The sequence below is a fragment of the Nematolebias whitei genome, chromosome 19, assembly GCF_014905685.2.
Source record: "Nematolebias whitei isolate Nwh7 chromosome 19, NemWhi1, whole genome shotgun sequence".
NCBI lineage: Eukaryota > Metazoa > Chordata > Actinopteri > Cyprinodontiformes > Rivulidae > Nematolebias > Nematolebias whitei.
Genome location: NC_056516.1, coordinates 16,614,344 through 16,629,666, shown reverse-complemented (window position 1 = coordinate 16,629,666; position 15,323 = coordinate 16,614,344). Strand labels below are relative to the sequence as shown.

The 15,323-nt window shown below is 40.4% G+C and overlaps 1 protein-coding gene across 1 annotated transcript in view; it reads left to right on the top strand.

Annotated features, from left to right (window-relative positions):
* Positions 1 to 851: 851 nt before the first annotated feature.
* Positions 852 to 15,323, top strand: part of LOC119425672 (hippocalcin-like protein 4) — a 27,413-nt gene continuing 12,941 nt past the window's right edge. Inside the window, exon 1 of the mRNA XM_037693214.1 lies at positions 852 to 978. The gene's annotated coding sequence lies outside the window, so the exon portion shown is untranslated. The remainder of the gene's footprint in view (positions 979 to 15,323) is intronic.

The window sequence follows — 15,323 nt, the reverse complement described above, 5'->3', positions numbered from 1 at the left end:
CCGCCCCCCCCCCACACACACACAAATTAAAAATCCATGAATTAGCCACAGCATTGTATAAGCTGTGGGGTTCAAAGCATGTGAAAAAAGTAGCAGCTTATAGACTGGCAATTATGGTATTTGTATGATAATTGAATGTAGCTTTTTTTTTTTATAATGGAGCTGTTTTATTTCATTTTTTAATTATAATTTATTCTATTTACTTTTCATTTCATCTGCTTTTATGATGGTCTAGTTATCTGTATCTCATCTTCGTTCTTTGTTTAAACCCCCCCCCATCTGCTGGGGGGAGTGGTGGTGCAGAGGCTAGAGGAGGTGGGCCTGTGATCGGAAGATCGATGGTTCACATCCCCGGTACAGACAACATCAAAAATGTGGGTGGGGTAGGTGAAGTACCAACACTTGCCCCCACCCTCATCCGCCCCACCCTGGGCCCATGAGCAAGGCCCTTAACCCCCATCTGCTCCCTAAACAGGTCTCTCTTGTAAATGAGTCCTCAAAACTCAATGAGACTAACCTGTATAAATAAAGTTTGAATGAATCCTGTCCCTTCCAGTAGTTTCATTAAAATTTGTCCAGTGGTTCTTGGAATATTTTGCTAACAGACACGCACACATCTATTTATTTAAGCTGTAAGCTTGTTTTTTATTTCGTGGTGAAATGTCTGCAGTTCTTTTCTAAAAGCCACATATTGGTCTTCTCCCTCTTTTTTTTTTTGTTGATTGACAAGAAGCTTGGTCCAATCAGATGAAAAGGATTCCTGAGTGGTGGCCAATCGTAGCGCGCGGGGGGGCGGGGTTTATGCTAATTTGTTGACAAGGAGACGCAGCGGCTTCATTCATCTCAGAGTCGACGGTGGTTTCTCATGAAGAAGGAGCTGCTCTGGAGGAAAATACTGCCTGGACATCAGCTAGCAAGCAGTTTGTTGATCAGACAGGAGCTTCTTCTTCTTCTTCTTCTTCTTCTGAACACCACAGGGTGAGTTTAAATAATTTCACCACCATTTCTGCTCTGCTTTGATCATAAACAGTAAGTGAGCTTGTCAAGTGGTTAAACAAGGTTGGTTATTTAGCTAAAAAGTCCTTAATTCAACTTGATACAAAAATGTACCTAAATATGAATTTTCTAGTTAGGTAACATTTTACTTATTTGTTGCATTTTAATTTTTCAAATTTAAGAATAAGCTGTTTGGTTGTTTATTTTGTGCTTACCTGAAAATGCAGCTTTCCAGTTTTACAGACGAGCTGTCCTTCACACACGATGAATGAAAAGAGGCCAAAGGATTGTCACCACACTAAAGCAGTTTAAATATAATATAAAATGGAGCCACATAAAGCAGTGATGAGTTATTCCAGCATGTTCCCCATGGATGTGTGGTTTCTGTGCAGTCCACGTCCAGAGGCCGTATTTTTTATATATATATATATAAGACTGTAAATACACAAATTATAACACACACCCTGGGGATGAGCACATCAGTGATAGTTTGTGGCAGGGCTGGCCTTTAACTCAACATTTTCCCTTTCACATTTTAAGGATTTCCACGTAACTTAACGAGACTTCTGTTTCGATCACCATTTACAGCTGGCTGTTTTGGAAAAACCCGTTCAATAACTGGGACTAGTGCGTTCTGACTGTTGGGAGGAGAAGTTTGCAAAGAGAAAAAGGTTCAAAACATAAACTTCAAAAAGGGATTTTAGTTTAATTTGCCACAGTGCCTACATAATTCACTGCAGACACATTAATATGACGTACCCTGATGGTTGAGCTGTTCGTTGCAGTACAACTCGTAGTTTTCACGTTGGGTCTTCTGTTCTGTTGCATTTCCTTAGTTTGTAGACACCAGCAGGCCTGAGCCAGTATGACATGCTGATGGTTTGACAGGTTTAAGAAATGAAATAAAAATAAAAACTTGGTTTCATGGTGTTAAAACAAAAATAAATAAATAAATGATTTATTTGCTTAAAAATGCAATTTATATAACCTTTGCTGTCTAAATGATATTGTACCTTGCTTAATAATAATAATAACAAGAGTAAAATAATACTGTTTTGTAATGCTTCTACATTTTAAAGCACAGATAAAGTAAGACACTAAAGCAGCCACAACAGTCCCATCGCACGCCACCAGACACGTGTCCGTTATTGTTTGCACCATATTTTATGAGCAACAGGCTTGTTGAGTTGATGACTCAGTCGTTGCGGAGCTGCTGGATGTGACCGTAGCTCCACGGGAACAAGATGGTGACGAAGCTGCTGCTGTTGTTAAATCTACATCCGCTACTATGGAACGCTGGAAACACCGATTGATCCACGTTCTGTGGAGCACGATGACGTCAGCCTCAGCAGCGTGGTGCACTCAGTCTGAGCTTTCTGTGTGTGTGTGTTTCATGTGTTCTACATGTAAATCATGCCCTGATATCCACACATGCGTGTTTTTTTTATTTCACCTCCTTTGTCTTTTCCATTTCTGCTGTACACTTGTGGCCAGGTGTGCTGTGCATCACTGGGTCAGTGTGTGTGTGTGTGTTTGAAGCAGGACAGCTTTTATGATGCACACACACCTCTTGACAGATTGATTCATTCGTTCTTGTCACATGCTTTATTATCCAGGAGGAGACGTGATTGAATACAGTACATGTGCATGTGCTTGTTTGTGTTACTTTGTGAGGATCATTTTTGAACACATACTACTTTGTGAGGACCAACTGGTCTTTGTGAGGACCAAAGCCCAGTTCAAGTGCTGCTGGTGGGTTTAGGGTTAGGTATCTACTGGTAATGGTTAGGTTTAGTGTAAGAGTCAGGCTATAGAAATTAATGAAAAATTAATGGAAGTCAATGCAAAGTCCATGTAAAGATAGCAAGACAAACCTGTGTGTGTGTGTTTATAACCTAAAAAAGAGACATGTTCCTAGACCTGTCATAACAAATTTTGCTGGGCGATTAATTGTCTCAGAAATTATTGCGATAAACGATAATATTATTTGCAATTTGACAATAATTAGTAATTATTGTCAAATTTAAGAAGACATGTTTGTAAATTTTTGTGTGTAGTACCTATTTTGACCACTGATGGCAGTATAAGATTGTTTGAACTGATGGATGGATAGTGAGTGAGCGAGCAGCGTGTCTCTTTAATAAAAAAGGGAGGGAGGCTCCTTGACTTGACATGGGCTGTCTCTCGTTCCTGTTCTTCAGTTCTTAAAATGGCGGACGCTCGGTGTGGTTTGAGCTCTTTAGCAAAGCGTTTTTCACACAAAGCTTTTAATAAAACACCAGTAAACAAGTTCTCAGCTTCTTTTTGCAGAGAAAAACTGTTTAGACAAAAGCACGGGTTTCAATTTTGGAACTTCGACAAGACGAAGGTTTTTTTTCCCCGAGGTCGGCCTGTTAGCTTAGCTCGTAGCTTAGCTGCTTTTAACCATCCCAAAACGTGATTTTGGGATGGTTAAAACAGATTTTAAAGAGAAAGTGTGTGTGTGGGGTGGGGGTGGGGGTGGGGGGAGGGGCGTCAGTGAAGAGCCCCGGAGTTGAACCTGTTGTCATCCAGTGTCTTCAGTAGAACGAGAGGGACACAAAGAAACGATAAAGCCGATAAATTAAAACGAGTACGATCATTTTAATTTACCATGCGATTAATTGATTCATTGTTTATCACGACAGGCCTACATGTTCCACATTAAGTTGTTAAGGAACACTCTTTGTTCCTTAATTTTAAGAGCCAGGTCTATTTAAAGGCGATAAATAAAAAGGTGAAGCAGAGATTTTTGTCTCATCGGACCTGAAGAGTCCCGTTTTCTTTCTGCAGGGAAAAATGTTGCATGCAAAACTACACTACGGTCAACACAAGCTGCTGAGATATTTTCTGTTTGTTTATTTGGTAAATTAAAACAACCTTTTTTAATTAAAGCAACAGGAGATTTTAAACAAACGAGAGGAATCCATCCATCCATCCATTATCTTTACCCGCGTCTTTCTTTTCGGGTCGCGGGGGTCACTGGTGCCCATACATTTTCTGTGAAAATACGGCGTGAACATTGAGAGCTGAATGGTTTTGTTGACAAATGAAGCTGAATTGTTGAAGCTAAAAGGAGCTAAACACTAGCTAAATGATAAAACAGCAACGCTCCAGTAAAAGGACCAAGATGCTAACTAACGCAGTAAAACACGCTAACAGCCAGGTAGTAAAACTGACACTGATTCTTGTTTTTCAAACTCTTCTAAAATGAACCTGCTGCTTCTCTGCTAAATGTTCAGTTGTTGCATATATTTCTCTTGTTGGACACTGCGTCTCATAACTAAATATTATCCAGACCAAAGCGCCCCCTCCCTCTGCAGCCCCGTCCAGACAGTGCTCCTTTTCAACCGATCAAAGCCATCCTTAGTGGGGGATCATGTCTGAAGGTGCAGCAATAAAAACATGAAGGAGTTATTTTTAGATCAGTGGTGTAAAACTATAATAACACTTGTGAAGTCAGAATGTCTTCCCCCTCATGTGACTCATAAAGTAGCACAAAGACACAGTTGATACCTTTAAACCTCCTCAGACCCCCCCACATATCATCAATATTGCTGCATAGCATGTTGTCTTATTACTGCACAGAGCATAGGGGGGCATCTACTATATCCAAGTGTCTTTTTTTCCTTTAGATTTAAAATGCAACATTCAGTTTTTTTCTTACTACATCAAAGTGATTTAATAGAAAATTACATAAGAAAGGTTAAAATTTGCAGAGACACAGGTTCTATTGAAACCTGGGATACTTTAGTTCAGCTGCTGCTAATCACACTGGAGTGTTTTAGAGTTTGATTTGAGCAGTTTTTTACTGTAAGAGGCGATATATATTAATAATGTTTTTGATTTGGTTTGATTAAATTAGATTTGAACCATCTTCGTGTTTGTCGATGTCAGGGACTTTTCTCTTTAATGAAAACTAATAAAAAATCCACAAATAAGTTTTGTTCTAAAGTCCACCTCAGTCCTGAGTTTCCACGGCTCTCAGATAAACGGCTGGCAGGGCGCTCCACCACCACAGAGAGTCTGAAACTGCATCCATGTGACCTTATTCTGTCTTTTCCCCTGGAGGTTTAAGGTGAAATGGTTTTAGATGTTTCAGTAAGGGTTTTGGAAGTTGTTTTGTTGGGCTCAAGTTTGGTGAAATAGTTTACGGTTAATCCAAACACAGCTAAGACTAACAACCTCTAGCGACCTTGGTCGTTTTGAACCACCTTGTAGGGTGCAACAAACAAACAAACAAACAAAATAGATTGTTAAAGAAAACCTGGATTTGTTAGATCACATTATGAATCTCTAACCAGAATAATCACTGTGAAAAAAATCACATCATGTTGCTGCTGATCTGTTTCATGTTGCTGCTGATCTGTTTCATGTTGCTGCTGATCTGTTTCAATGTTGATGTGTTCATGCGTGCACATCTGCTCACACAGACTCATGTTCATGTTTGTGCTGATGTTCAATGTTTTATGTTATGAGTGCTTAGTGTATATTTAGTTGATGCTTTTCTTAGTTCATATCAGATGTTATTATTTTTCTTATACATTTTATTGTTGGATGTAACTGGGACCCTGTGTACATAATTTCCCTCCACCACATGAACCACATGAGGTGCGAATGACAATAAAGAATCTCTGACTCTGACTCTGAATTACAGCAACTACAGTTTCACATGGTCAATAAATATGAATTCCTGAAGGCGTAACTGCAAATTTTAGGCTCACTCTTCATCAACATTGTTTAAACAAACTCGTTCTGTAGTGCTTCAGATTAACCCCCAGGCTGGGGGTACAGCAGGTCACAGTGGACCAGTTTCACTGGTCCACTGTGACCTGTTTGGTAACTTCACTGGTCAGATTTTTTTAACCACAGGTAGTCTCACTGACTTACGAGGACCCACCCCCCAGAGAGACGTATATTGGGCAGCTATGTGAGCACCCAGGTGTGACGAGGCTAAATGTTTAGACAGAAGAAAAAAAAAATCCATAACTTAGCTGCAGCATGGGGTTCAAAGCGTGTGAAGAAAGTAGCGGCTTATAGTCCGTAAATTATGGTAGCTATAGAAAAAAAAAGTTAAACAAAATATGCAATGGCCTAAAGAAAAACAACTCATTGTAAGCAGGCATGCACCAGTTCTGGTTTGGTGGGTTGGTACTGGTTTCTGATACTTGTATAGCTTTAAATGAGCATGTGTAGTTTCATGTATTTACATTTCAAACTGGTTTTAGGCCTTGCTGGAAAGCACACTGGGTTACTCTAAACAAAATGTATTACACAAATAAAGTTTGACCTCTCTCAGTAAGGGCCTTCTGATTGCTCAGTGTGGTCGGGCCACCATCGCCTGGGAGACTTCTGATTGTTCCACGGTTCTTTCATGTAAGACTTATCGAGTACTCTGGGGAACTTTCAGTGCAACCTCAGTTCCTTTGACCTAACCGTCAGCTCTGAGGCCTTCTATAAGAGCCATTTTCATTTTTAAGCTATGCCCAGACAGTTTATTTTACCACAGGTGGACTCCTGTCCCAGTATGGAAACATCTCTGCAACAATCAAGAGAAACAGGAGGAAACTGACTTGAATTTCAATTTTTTCAATTTTCCTTTCGGCTGCTCCCTTCTTCTGGTCGCCACAGCAAACTAACTCTCACGAAGCCTTGGAGATTGTTTTTACACCGGATGCCCTTCCTGACGACACCAATAGACCACCGAGCTACCGCAGTCCTCTGTGTGGAGCAAGGCACCCGGGGGAGCAGATGGTGAGGCTCAAGGGCCCAGAGTGGGGTAAATGAGGATAGAGGCAGGTGTGGGTGTTTCACCTTTCCCACCCACATTTTGATGTACTTGGTCCGGGGAGTTGGACCGGCAACCTTTTGATCACAGGCTCACCTTCTCTAAACTCTGCGCCACCACTCCTGAGTTGAATTTCAAATGTTATTACAAAAGGTTTGAATACTTGTGGAAATTTGATGTTTTAGTTTTTTTTTTAATGCAGTAATTTATAAAAACATGTAATTCTGTTTTCAATTTGAGGTATTTCTAATTTGGGGTAATAAGTTTAAAGTATTGATGAAAATAAATAACTGAAGGTTGAGGTCCAAGCTACAACAAAGCAAAGTAGCAAAAAGAGAAAAATGTCTGAATACTTTTAAAAGCCACTCCAACGTTCTGGTACGGTCCTTTAGACGTTCTGGTACGGTCCTTTAGACATTCTGGTCGTGTCCTTTAGGCTGCAGAATGTCTTCCTGTGCAGGACACCTTTCAGTAGAAGGCTGAAGTATTTAGCTCCTACTCTGTGTTCTCACTATGACTAAGTGTAGAGAAGTTGTGTAAATTCTATTGACCACATTTTGCACAACGCTCTGCAAGTGTGTTTGATCTCAGACCATTGATGAGTCAGTAAGATTTGTATGTTCTAGAATTCAGTTCTAGGGGTTTTGTTCACGAATGAGGGGGAAATGGAACGTGAGATTGATAGGTGAATAGGTGCAGCGTCTGCAGTGAAGCAGGCACTGTACAGGTCTGTCGTGGTGAAAAGAGAGCTGAGTCAAAAGGCGAAGCTCTCAATTTACCGATCGATCTATGTTCCTACCCTCATCTATGGTCACGAGCTTTGGGTTGTGACCGAAAGAATGAGATCTCGGATACAAGCGGCCGAAATTAGTTTTCTCTGCAGGGTGTCTGGGCTCTCCCTTAGAGATAGGGTGAGAAAATCGATCATCCGGGAGGGACTCAAGAGTAGAGCCGCTGCTTCTCCACATCGAGAGGAGCCAGTTGAGGTGGCTTGGGCATCTGTTTAGGATGCCTTCTGGACGCCTCCCTGGTGAGGTGTTCCGGACATGTCCCACCAGGAGGAAACCCAGAGGAAGACCAGGGACACGCTGGAGGGACTATGTTTCTTGGCTGGCCTGGGAACGCCTCGGGATTCCCCCGGAAGAGCTGGCCCAAGTGGCTGGGGAGAGGGAAGTCTGGGCCTCCCTACTTAGGCTGCTACCCCCGTGACCCGACCCCAGATAAGCGGAAGAAAATGGATGGATGGATGGAATTGCGTCACTCGGGGTGGCTGCATGTTGGAGCAGCTCTGTTACTTTCATTCTGAGATTTTGCTTTTGGAAACTTTAATTCCTCTTTTTCTGGATGTAAATCACTTTTTTTTAATGATTGTTTCCACTGTGCAGCTGGAAGGATTTTTATTGAAACTTTTTTTAGTTTTGGACAGTTGTTATGATGCGTAACCATGACAACAAGCTGGTTTTTTTTGGGGGTTTTTTACAACCGGGAGCAGCTGATTAACATCTCAAAAGCTCTAAATAATATCGCAACTACAGCCCCAAATCGTAAATTAATTGAAAAGGTGGTGCTGCGGATGCATTCCCGTCTACCAGCCAGCTATGCTCAAGTGCCTGACCACTGAGATCCTTGAACTGGCAGGAAACACGGCTCATGACAGCAGAAGGACCAGGATCGTCCCCTGGTCAGCTGTCTGTGGTGACAAGGAGCTCAGCAGGCTGCTGGGAGGAGTGATCATCGCTCTGGGAGGAGTTCTGCCTGGCATGCAAGCTGTCTTGCAACCCGAGGGAACCGAGAGGCTGGATCGGACGGCGTCTGCGGCCAGTTTCTTCTGATCCACTGTGGGACGGACCTTCATGCCTACAGCCATCAATATCTATAACATCTCTTAATGAAATGAGGATAATGAGTTACAACATTTAATTTCCCTTTGGGATTAATAAAGTATTTTTGAATTGAATTGAATGAACATCTAATGTAAAGCCAAGTTAAACTATTTTAGAATGCTCAGGTGCTTTGTGCTTCGTCTGTCTGACTCATTAAGCTTCCTGGACTTTAATTAGTGTTTGAACTGCTCGAGGTGAGCTGTGTTTCTATAGAGATGCATCAATCTCCAGAGAGATGGAGGTAGATTAACATGCATTGAAAAGCATACTGCCATTAGGCAACACCTTAGCACCAACGCATCTTGTCATTTCTCTGGAGGGGCTCAAAGAAATTATACCGTACATGCTTCACTTGGTATTAAAATTAACGTACTGAAGGTTGATATTTTCACGAGTCACGACTCTAAAACCTTAATTAACAGAGAAATTATAATTTGGTTTATAAGACAGCCCCTATCTGTAGCATACATTTTGTGACTTTTCTTAAATAGAAAACATTTTATTTTGTAAAACCCAAATTCCAAAAAAGTTGGGACATTATGCAAAATGTAAATAAAAACAAACGCAACAATGTGCAAATCTCAATTCCATATTTTATTATCAACACAACACAGTGAGCATAATAAATGTTTAAACTAAAACAAATTGTGCAAATATAAATGGTAATTTTGTATTTTATAACAGCAACACAGGCCTGTCGCGATAAAACAATAAATCAGTTAATCACATGATGAATGAAAATGATCAACGTCATTTTCATTTACCGGCTTTATCGTTTCTTTGTCTCTCTTTCTGAAGACACTGGATGACAAAAAGCTCAACTCCAGTGCTCTTCATTGACTCCTCCCTTTCTCTTTTCCTTTTAAAATCCATTTTAATCGTCCAAAATCACGTTTTTGGATCGTTAAAAGCAGCTAAGCTGAGAAGCTAAGCTACGAGCTAAGCTAACAGGCCGACCTCGGAACAAATCAGCATTTCTTCTAAAATTTGACAATTATTGTTAAATTTCAAACAATATTATCGTTTATCGCAATAATTTCTGAGACAATTAATCGCCCAGCAAAATTTGTTATCGTGACAGGCCTAGCAATACATTTAAAAATAAAGTTGATACATGTACACTAAGAAGCATCCATTTTTCTTTTAACAACAGTCTGTAAATGGAACTGAGACCAGTTGCTCAGGTTTTTGGGGAACATGTCCCATTCTTGACTTATGTAGGATTCTAGCTGTTCAACCATCCTGGGTATCCATTGCTGGACTTTTTGTTTCAGCCTGGCCCGGATCAACCAGAATTCAGGCCAGACCATATTAATGTGCTTTATGTGTGTGCCGGTCTTGGGCTTTGATGCAGTTTTACGAATCATAAAGCACAAAGAAAACTAAATAAGAATGCATGATGTGAAATTGTGTTAATCTACTTGTTGATGTAAAAAAAAAAAAGTCCAGTTAAGCTCAGATAGATCAGCTGATTAGCCGCCACGCGCGTGCGTCTCCGCACTTGCTGTTATGTATGATGAAGGAAGTAGCAGCATCTACAAAAGCTGAAGCGAGCAATGCGTTCATTTATAATAGCCGTGTACTATATTTTTCCAAATAATTTTGCTCTAAAATATTATTGTTCATCTTTATAATAACCTATCTTTAGAGTTGATTTTTTTTAGGCTTTTTGATATCCATTTGGTGAAACAAGAAATCTTATATCTTCCTTTCTTTGAAATACGTTTTTCAAATAGCATGTCAAACTGATCTGCTTACAAAAGCAGTAAAAGAGTTGTTACATTTTTTTTTTTTTTTTTTTTTTTTGTGGGGGGGGGGGGGGGGGGGGGGGTTCGGGCCTGTAATTACAGTTAATCCGTCAGTTTCGTGTCGGCCTCGGAAAAAAACGATACAGGTCTGGGCCGTCTGGGCTTTTTAGGCTTGAATGTAACTCTGTTCCCTAGGGAGGTGCTTTGGGCATGTCCGACTAGGAGGAGACCCCAGAGAAGACCCAGGACATGCTGGACAGACAATGTCTCATGGCCTGGGAACGCCTTGGAGTCCTCCCAGAAGAGCTGGCTGTGGAAAGAGATGTCTGGGCCTCCCTGCTCAAGCTGCTGCCCCCTAGACCCGACTTCAGAACAAGCAAAAGATATGAATGGATGAAAGGATGGATGGAAAACGTTGACTCCAATAGTTAGAGGAAATCTTGAAAGCAGATCTTATGTGATCGGTAAACTCTTAAATCATAAATTGGGAACGAGTCTTTGCCTAATAGTTAATTAATTATTTTGCTAACAACACAGACAAATAAAGCCCACATACATGGGTAGAAACTATCACATTTCTACCATCAGCCAGAATCAACAAGTCCACAGCACTTGGCTTGAAGTAAATCCACAGTTACTCAGGATTTTTTAAATACTGATTGATTAATTGGTTTGTACATCTCCCTCCCCATCAATCCCATAAATTAGTCAGCCAGTTGGTCAAGTTTTGTTGACAGGACAGTCAGCTGAATGCCTGGATTGGCAATAAGCCTGTAAGGCAGTTAGTTAGCTGATTTGATGAAACGTCACAATAACTTGTTTATCATTCACACATCGAAAGGCAGGCTGTCTCTTTCACAGCCGATGTTTGCTAGTTTTTTTCTTTCTTTGCCCATCCCCCACACAAACACACTGTACTTGACAAAATCACAAATGACAGAGCTGGTATTGAACCAGTATCCTATTGATTATTCCCCATCACGTCCAATTTACATTTTCCACTTTGAACAGACAACATAAAAACTACTCTACAGTCACGGGCTTTGTGTGAGGCCCAGCTTCCTGTTATTCCACCTTAACTGTATTCCACCTTAACTGCAGCTTACAGCAGATCATTAGTTTCAAAAACAGAGACAGCAACACATCGTTGCTCCGAGGGAAAGTTCTGTTAAAGCCACAGTTCAGTGACAATGAGTTCAACCTCATATTGTTCTTGTGCCATTCAGCAAGTGCTGCTAAAAGCACAGTGCGTATATTTTAAAGTGAATTTAGCTTGGACCATTTGTTGTTTTTTTAACATTATTACTACATACTTGGATACTAAATAAGTAAAATAAGAGCAGCCTGTTCAAATATTTGACAGCATAGGTTCTGGCAGACCCATAATTCCTAAAAAGTGTACAGTATTAGCAGGAAGACTGTACATTTCTTTCTAAAAAGGCTCATTATTGCAACACAAAAATATATTTTTTAATCTACTTCACCTATTCTTCAAACCAGGGGACATAAATCAAACTAACTATCCACAAAAAGTGGAGTTTGTGTGGAGAAAAAAAAAGGAATATATATTTGTTCATAAACTTGTGAGAAAATCATTATTAAACTATTAAAAAAAACTGAAAGGCGCTGAAGTTATATTTCTCTACAATGCATTTTATTAGTTGGCATAAAATATTTTTCCTGCATAAATGACAAAATTGCAACCCAGTTGGACACACATGACCTGTGACCCCTCAGTCCGCACAGCTGATAGATGCAGATTGTCAAGGGAGCACTCTGGAGAACTTTTCTGTTACAGCACTACAAAGTGGTGATGCATCAAAACACATTTACAAAAAACAAAAAAAGAGTGAGAAACTTTGTTCTTGTTCACAGTAGCTTCTGTGAGCTCCAAGGCAGCTAGAGTAGACCATCCCTGTGGAGAGATGTGGTGTCCAAATCTTATTCAACAGAAGTGTTAGATCCAAATAGATTACATTAAGGACCATCCAGTTTGTTACAAGTTCAGAAACTACGCCTTGAGGTTGGGTTGTTTCCATAGGCATTGCAACAACTATATGTGAGGGAGACGTGTCCCCCCTGCATTAAAAAAAATATTCATTTGGACACCCTTCCCACAATTACCATGAAATATTAGTTCACCCAGCAATGTTTCTATTTCTTCGTGAACAAATCCATTCCACTTGATTAATAGGAGAATACTGAAACCACTAAAAATCCACTCCTGGTTTTCCTGGTTACCTACAACAACTCCACACCACATCCAGTGTTTCCCCGAGGTCACCTGGCAGGGCACTCACAGGGAGAGGAGGGGGTGCTTGAGAGAAGTGGAACGTGCCCATTGACTACGGTGCCATTAGTACAGTACAGTGACATTTAGTATTTTATATTGTTTTATAATGTAGCAGTTTATGTTTAGTTATTTAATATAATTTTCTTTCATTTACTTTTTAATTTATATGCATTTTATGATAGTCTACTGTTATCAATGTTGTCTACTGTTGTCATCATTCTTTGCTAAAACAGGTCTCTTCAATGAGTCCTCGGGGCTCAATGAGAGTAAATGAGACTAACTTGTATAAATAAAGGTTGAATTGAATTCCAAAGTTCATGTTCAATAATCCAGGTAATAATCCAACAATGTTCAGTCAGGTTATCTGGATCGTCCAGATGACCTGACTGAACATTGTTGGATTGAATTGAATTGAAAATTATTTACATGAATGTTCCTGCAAGCACCTTGAAGATGTTGGACGCTGTCTAACACGGTTCCCTAAGATTCATAACTGTATGTAACTACCACCCTCATCACCGCACCCTATATTCTTTGTTAAACTGGTCATCATTAACTTCACACAGACTCTTTCACTGGTACATTTTCATCTTTAAATCACTTCTTGGTCTGTTGTCTTCATATATCTCCTCCTACATGTCACTTTGTCAGTGCAGCTACAGCATGTGTCAAACTTAAGGCCCCGGGGTCAAATGTGGCCCTCCTTAACATCTTTTCTGGCCCCCAAGATGTTATTTTAAATGTAAAATACTTTTATCACTTTTTTTTTCCAGTAATCTTTGATTATGATGTCAAAAGTGCAACAGAGAAATGAGACCAATCAAACTTTTGTTGAGGAACCTGCAACAAAGAAAACATGTTGGGTCTCTAACTTGAGTTAATGTAGATTCTGAAACTGGCCCTTAGTTTGAAAATGTTTTAATTTTGACCCCCTTTTGTAAGTGGGTTTGACACCCCTGAGCTACAGTGTGCGCTCTCAAGACATCATTACCTGCAGTGTACCATCAGTGCAGATCGAACTTGGCAAAAGGGCCTTCTCATACTCTGCTTCTGTAACCTGGAATTCTTTGCAAAAAGGTCTGACGCTCTCGCCATTGACCGCTTTAAGGGATTTTAAACAACTTAAGTTCATGGCAAAAACCAATGCAAACATGTTCCTGTTTTTAGTATTTTATATCACTTTATAATGTAGCTGTTTTTTTGTTTCATTTTTATATAATTTCTTCTATTTACTTTATCATTTTATATGTTTTTTATATGTTAATTATAATAATAATAATGTCATCACAATGTCAGCACTGTATGTTTCCATACAATGGCGAAATTAGTCTCTGCATTTAACCCATCCACCACCAGGTGGTGCAGTGGGCAGCTATTGAAAGCGCCCGGGGGCATTTTGGGGATGAGGTGTGCTGCCTAGAGACACCACGTGATGTGCAGTGACTGGGGATCGAACCTGGGACTTTTGGGTCCCAAGCCGGCTGCCCTGCCTCTACACCATCTCGGCCCCCAGAAGTGAAGAGAGAGCTGAGCTGTAAGACAAAGCTCTCTGTTTGCCGGTCGGTCTATGTTCCTACCCTCACCTATGGTCATGAGCTCTGGATGGTGACCGAAAGAATGAGATTGTGGATACAAGTGGTTGAAATGAGTTTTCTCTGCAGGGTAGCTGGACTCTCCCATAGAGAGAGGGTGGGATGTTAAGTTATCCAGGAGAGACTCAGAGTAGAACCACTGCTCCTCCATGTCGAGAGGAGCCAGTTGAGGTGGTTCAGGCATCTGGTAAGGATGCTCCCTGGGTGCCTCCCTAGGGAGGTGCTTCGGACATGTCCAACTGGGAGGAGACCCTGGGGAAGACGCAGGACACGCAGGAGAGACTGTCTCTTGGTTGGCCTGGGAACACCTTGGAATCCTCAGAGCTGGAAAAGGTGGCTGTCATAAGAGATGTCTGGACCCCCCTGCTCAAGCTGCTGCTCCTGTGACCCGACTTTGGAATAAGCAAAAGATAATGGATGGATGGATGTTTTTTATATGATTGTCTATTGGTGTCTGTACCTCATCTGTGTTCTTTGTTTAAAACAGGTCACTCTTGTAAATGAGTCCTTGAGGCTCAGTGAGACTAACGTATGAATAAATGTTGAATGAATGAATGAATGTGCTTTATTCACACAAGGAGAGCTGTTGGTCAGACTACTTATTGCTGCTGTCTAAAATTAATTAATTCATTCAACCTTTATTTAATCCCATTGCGCCTCGAGGACTCATTTACAAGAGAGACCTGATTTTAACAAAGAATAAAATAGTTATTTAATCGTGTTTCCTTATGTAAGTAAAACTAGATGTTTAACAACCTCTTAAAATACACCAGAATGCAGGAAATATCTTTTTTTTTTTCCCCAACATTTTCTGGGGAGTATCCCCAGCCTCCCCCGCCTCAATTCAATTTTCATTTCCACATCTGTGTTGGTAGCATTATTGCAGAAAGTCTGTAGACTTATAGCAACAAATACTGCCTTTGAGATAGCTTAGTTTTCATCAACATCCATTAATTTTAACAATAAATGTAAACATTTTATACACATAAATGCAAAGGGAAGGAG